Consider the following 6596-nt stretch of genomic DNA (forward strand, 5'->3'; position numbering starts at 1 on the left):
CTTTCTTATTTCTTTCTTCTCTCTTCTTCCCTCTTTATTCTTTCTCACTTTCTACCTTCTAATTCCTTATGTTTTTTTTTTACTTTCATTAACAAGGTTCTTTTCTTTTTTCTTTCCCTCTTTACTTTTCCTTTATTATTTTTATTTATATTTTCTTTTTTCTTTTTTACTTTCATTATCTATATTTTCTTTTTCTTCCTTTTTCTTTTCATTCCTTTAATTGGTGTTAGAAATTTAATTAGGTGATTATTTTTTTTTATATTTTGCTTGTGAATTATTGTGAAATTGTTTGACAATTAATATTTCTTCTTAAAGGGTTACTTGCATGTTCAATTTACTACTTTCAATAACATATTTACCATGCATGCTATGTGTTTGTGAAAATGCCCGTATGGCATTATGCATTATCTTAAATTTTTCTATTCTACTACTTTAATGTCTGTTTTTCACGAAATCCCTTTTATATTTTATTAATTAAATATAATTGTCAATACAAACAGGTTGTTAGTTTGAAAGGGTTGGTAATCTAACTTGGACATTGAATACTTAATCTATGCTACTCATGCCTTTGTCGGCTTGCCAATAAACATCTTGCATTTAATTGCCATCACATGCACTTGCTATATTACCTTTGATGGACTTTTCACATGTAGTCTAAACCATGTGTTAACGACATCCTTCTTTACCGTGCATTGATTATCACCCATAATATTTGCTCCCTTGCTCCAACCCTTAGCTTTACATATTACTTTCTTTTTCCTTTTTAGGATGGCCACCAAGAAAGGTAAAGAGAAAGCTACTCCCAAATCACCAGCAAGGTGAGGAATAAAAAGAGCATTAGTGGCGGAAGCATCTTCAACAGCGGTGAAACCCTCAACAAAACGAATCAAGAGGATCATCAAGGTCGATGAAAAAGAGAAAGCCTTTCCAGCAAAGGACACTGTGTGGTTTCCTAACCGCTACTGTGAGCAGATGTTCCCTATCCTGGCTGAAAGGAATTATAACAATGAGTATCTTCTTATCCTCCCGACCAACATTACTGAAATTATTGAGCCCTGTATTGAGCGAAGACAGTGGGGATTCCTACAGAGACAGCCATGGCAGGTTAATCTATCATGGGTAGTTAAATTCTACTCCAATTTTCACATGCCAACCATGCAGTCTGTCTATGTCCATCAGAAGAAGTCCCCATAACTGAAGAGGCCATTCAACAAGCTTTAGATCTTCCCCCTGCTCCAGAAGGATTGGACGCATTCTAAGAAGCCTCACTCAAGCGCCAGACAGACCAATTTGATTGGGACGCCGTTCTCAGAGTTATCGCACAACCTGGCAGCATATGGATCTACGGATACCATCGATCCTGACCTAAGGGCATATTGGCTTCAGCACTCACCTTGGAGGCTTGAGTATGGGCACAGATCATGTCCCATTACGTCTTTTCGAGCACTCATGAGTCCTCCTTTACTGCGGACATGGCTGTTTTACTCTGGTGTATCCTTACAGACTAACACCTCAATTTACCAAGACACATTCGGCATGCTGTGGGACACGTACAGATTGCGGGTAATTTACCTTTCCCCGCCTTGGTTTCAGATCTAGTCTCATAGCCGGAGTCTCCTATAGAGCTGGGGACACCAAGGCTATGATTCCACGCGATGATCAATACGTCCCTAACGGGAAGTATATCAGACCTCCAGCAGCCACTATCAACCGGAGCACAGAACCAGCAGAAGATATCCCTTCATCTCCCACATCACAAGCACCTTCAACAAACCAACTGCTCCATCAGATACTTGAGAGGCTAGACCAGCTTGACCGGAAAAGAAAGCAACAAGAGCGCCGTAACAAGCGCAGATTTACATACCTTAAGGAGCTACTTGTTGGTAACCACCCACCTAAAGAAGACCCAGACACCCCAGACTCCACTTCATTTACCAGCACAGGGAGTGATGAGCGGATAATTTATACGCTTTTTGGCATTGTTTTTAGTATGTTTTTAGTAGGATCTAGTTACTTTTAGGGATGTTTTCATTAGTTTTTGTGTTAAATTCACATTTCTGGACTTTACTATGAGTTTGTGTATTTTTCTGTGATTTCAGGTATTTTCTGGCTGAAATTGAGGGACTTGAGCAGAAATCAGATTCAGAGGTTGAAGAAGGACTGCTGATGCTGTTGGATTCTGACCTCCCTGCACTCAAAGTGGATTTTCTGGAGCTACAGAACTCGAAATGGCGCGCTTCCAATTTCGTCGGAAAGTAGACATCCAGGGCTTTCCAGCAATATATAATAGTCCATACTTTGGCCAAGAATAGAGGACGTAAACTGGCGTTCAATGCCAGCCTTCTGCCGAAATCTGGCGCCCAGCGACAGAAAAGGAGCCAAAACCAGAGTTGAACGCCCAAACTGGCACAGAAACTGGCGTTCAACTCCACAAATGGCCTCTGCACGTGCAACACTTAAGCTCAGCCCAAACACACACCAAGTGGGCCCCGGAAGTGGATTTATACATCAAATACTTACTCATGTAAACCCTAGTAGCTAGTTTATTATAAATAGGACCTCTTACTATTGTATTAGGCATCCTGGATTGTATTTTGATCCGGTGATCACGTTTAGGGGGCTGGCCATCTCGGCCATGCCTGGACCTCCACTTATGTATTTTTAACGGTAGAGTTTCTACACTCCATAGATTAAGGTGTGGAGCTCTGCTGTTCCTCAAAGATTAATGCAAAGTACTACTGTTTTCTATTCAATTCATCTTATTTCGCTTCTAAGATATCCATTCGCACCCAAGAACGTGATGAAGGTGATGATTATGTGTGACGCTCATCATCCTTCCCCCTTATGAACGCGTGCCTGACAAACACTTCTGTTCTACATGAATTAAGCTAGAATGAGTATCTCTTAGATCTCCTAACCAGAATCTTCGTGGCGTAAGCTAGAATGATGGCGGCATTCAAGAGAATCCGGAAGGTCTAAACCTTGTCTGTGGTATTCTGAGTAGGATTCAATGATTGAATGACTGTGACGAGCTTCAAACTCGCGATTGTTGGGCGTTAGTGACAGACGCAAAAGGAGGGTGAATCCTATTCCATCATGATCGAGAACCGACAGATGAATAGCCGTGCCGTGACAGGGTGCGTGAGCATATTATTCACTGAGAGGAGGGGATGTAGCCACTGACAACGGTGATGCCCTTGCATACAGCCAGCCATGGAAAGGAGTAAGACTGATTGGATGAAGATAACAGGAAAGCAGAGGTTCAGAGGAACGAAAAGCATCTCCACTCGCTTATCTGAAATTCCTACCAATGATTTACATAAGTACCTCTATCCCTATTTTATTAATTAATATTCGAAAACTCCATGATTATTTTATATCCGCCTGACTGAGATTTACAAGGTGACCATAGCTTGCTTCATACCAACAATCTCCGTGGGATTCGACCCTTACTCACGTAAGGTATTACTTGGACGACCCAGTGCACTTGCTGGTTAGTTGTATCGATGTTGTGACAGACTATAAAACTAGATCAGAGTATCTGGCCAAGAAGCCATTACCAAAGATCACAATTTCGTGCATCAAGTTTTTGGCGCCGTTGCCGGGGATTGTTTGAGTTTTCGGCAAGCTTTTGGTCCGGTAACATCAGTGCCAGATTCCCTTTTGATCCGGCAACAGCACCAAGTTTTTGGCGCCGTTGCCGGGGATTGTTCGAGTTTGGACAACTGACGGTTCATCTTGTTGCTCAGATTAGGTAATTTTCTTTTTATTTTATTTTCAAAAACTTTTCAAAAATATTTTCAAAAATCTCCCATCTGTTTTCGAAAAAAAAAATAATAAATAAAAATGTTTTCAAAAATTTATTCAAAATTTTTAAGAATGAATTCTAGTGTTTCATGAAGCATGTTGAAGCCTGGCTGGCTGTAAAGTCATGTCTAAATTTATTTGGACTGAGGCTTGCAATTTGTTATCAAAGAGCAATATACTCTCGTGTTAAAGACTAAAGCTTGGCTGGCCATTGGCCATGTCTAGTGCTTTGGACTGGAGCTTTCATTGAAAGCTTGGCTGGCTAGTGAGCCATGTCTAATTCCTGGACTGAAGCTTTAGACTAACATGGCAAGATTCCTGGAATTTATATTAAAAATTTTTGGAATCCTTGTTTTTTCTTTTAATATGCGAAAAATATAAAATAAAAATCCAAAAAAATTAGAAAATCATAAAAATCAAAAATATTTTGTGTTTCTTGTTTGAGTCTTGAGTCATATCATAAGTTTGGTGTCACTTGCATATGCATCTTGCATTTTTTCGAAAATATCATGCATTCATAGTGTTCTTCATGATCTTCAAGTTGTTCTTGGTAAGTCTTCTTGTTTGATCTTGATGAATTTTTGTTTTGTGTCTTTTCATGTTTATCATATGCATTCTTGAATTCTTAGTGCGTAAGCATTAAAGAATTCTAAGTTTGGTGTCTTGCATGTTTTCTTTGCATTAAAAATTTTTCAAAATTGTATCTTGATGTTCATCATGACATTCAAAGTGTTCTTGGTGTTCATCTTGACATTCATAGCATTCTTGCATGCATTCATTGTTTTGATCTAAAAATTTCATGCATTGCATATTTTTCATGTTTTTCATAAAAAATTTCAAAAAAAAAAAATATCTTTCCCTTTTTCTCTCATCAAATTCGAAATTTGAGTTGACTTTTTCAAAAAATTTTAAAAATCAAGTAGTTTCTTATGAGTCAAATCAAATTTTCAATTTGAAAATCTTATCTTTTTCAAAATCTTTTTCAAAAATCAAATCTTTTTCAAAATTATTAGTTATTTTCGAAAATTTCAAAAATATTTTTCAAAAATCTTTTTCTTATTTTTATACCAAATTTTCGAAAATAACATGATCAATTAATGTTTTGATTCAAAAATTTGAAGTTTGTTACTTACTTGTTAAGAAAGATTCAAACTTTAAGTTCTAGAATCATATCTTGTGATTTCTTATGAATCAAGTCATTAATTGAGATTTTAAAAATCAAATCTTTTTCAAAAACTAATTTCTATCATATCTTTTCAAAAATATCTTCTCATCTTATCATTTTCAAAAATATCTTTTCAAAATATCTTTCCTAACTTCCTAACTTCTTATCTTTTCAAAATTTGTTTCAACCAACTAACTAACTTTTTGTTTGTTTCTTAACTTTTTCAAAACTACCTAACTAACTCTCTCTCTCTAATTTTCAAAAATATCTCCCCTCTTTTTCAAAATTTCTTTTTAATTTATTAATTATTTTAATTTTTAAATCTTAATTTTCAAAAATTACTAACACATTTTCAAAAACCATTTTCAAAAATCACTAACTCTTTTTCAAAATAATTTTCGAAAATTATCCCTCTCCCATCCTATTCTATTTATTCATTCATATCCTAACATCTCATATCACATCTCTTCCATCGGTACAGTTGTGTTTCTTCCTTTACATCACATCCTTTGTCTCCCCCTCTTTTCTTCCATTCACAAAGGGATCCCTATACTGTGATATAAAGGTTCTCTATTATTATTATTATTATTTTTCTGTGCCTTCTTCTTTGTCATATGAGCAGGAGCAAGGACAAGAACATTCTTGTGGAAGCAGATCCAGAACCTGAAAGGACTCTGAAGAGAAAATTAAGAGAAGCTAAAATACAACAATCCAGAGATAACCTTTCAGAAATTTTCGAACAGGCAGAGGAGATGGCAGCCGAAAATAATGATAATGTAAGGAAGATGCTTGGTGACTTTACTGCACCTAATTCCAATTTACATGGAAGAAGCATCTCCATTCCTGCCATTGGAGCAAACAACTTTGAGCTGAAACCTCAGTTAGTTTCTCTGATGCAGCAGAACTGCAAGTTTCATGGACTTCCATCTGAAGATCCTTTTCAGTTCTTAACTGAATTCTTGCAGATATGTGATACTGTTAAGACTAATGGAATAGATCCTGAAGTCTACAGGCTCATGCTTTTCCCCTTTGCTGTAAGAGACAGAGCTAGAATCTGGTTGGACTCTCAACCCAAAGATAGCCTGAACTCTTGGGATAAGCTGGTCACGGCTTTCTTAGCCAAGTACTTTCCTCCTCAAAAGCTGAGCAAGCTTAGAGATGATGTTCAAACCTTCAGACAGAAAGAAGGTGAATCCCTCTATGAAGCTTGGGAAAGATACAAACAGTTGACCAAAAAGTGTCCTTCTGACATGCTTTCAGAATGGACCATCCTGGATATATTCTATGATGGTTTATCTGAGCTATCAAAGATGTCACTGGACACTTCTGCAGGTGGATCCATTCACCTAAAGAAAACGCCTGCAGAAGCTCAAGAACTCATTGACATGGTTGCTAATAACCAGTTCATGTACACTTCTGAAAGGAATCCTGTGAGTAATGGGACGCCTATGAAGAAGGGAGTTCTTGAGGTTGATACTCTGAATGCCATATTGGCTCAGAACAAAATATTGACTCAGCAAGTCAATATGATTTCTCAGAGTCTGCATGGAATGCAAGCTGCATCCAACAGTACTCAAGAGGCATCTTCTGAGGAAGAAGCCTATGATCCTGAGAACCCTGCAAT

General features: G+C 37.4%; 1 non-coding gene across 1 annotated transcript; it reads right to left on the bottom strand.

The window, feature by feature from the left end:
- Positions 1 to 6120: 6120 nt before the first annotated feature.
- Positions 6121 to 6228, bottom strand: LOC148579746 (small nucleolar RNA R71). Its single transcript, XR_015899601.1, has one exon. It is a non-coding gene; the product is annotated as a small nucleolar RNA R71 (small nucleolar RNA).
- Positions 6229 to 6596: the final 368 nt, after the last annotated feature.

The sequence above is a fragment of the Arachis ipaensis genome, chromosome B10 (assembly GCF_059453495.1).
Source record: "Arachis ipaensis isolate K30076 ecotype BB chromosome B10, ASM5945349v1, whole genome shotgun sequence".
Taxonomy (NCBI): domain Eukaryota; kingdom Viridiplantae; phylum Streptophyta; class Magnoliopsida; order Fabales; family Fabaceae; genus Arachis; species Arachis ipaensis.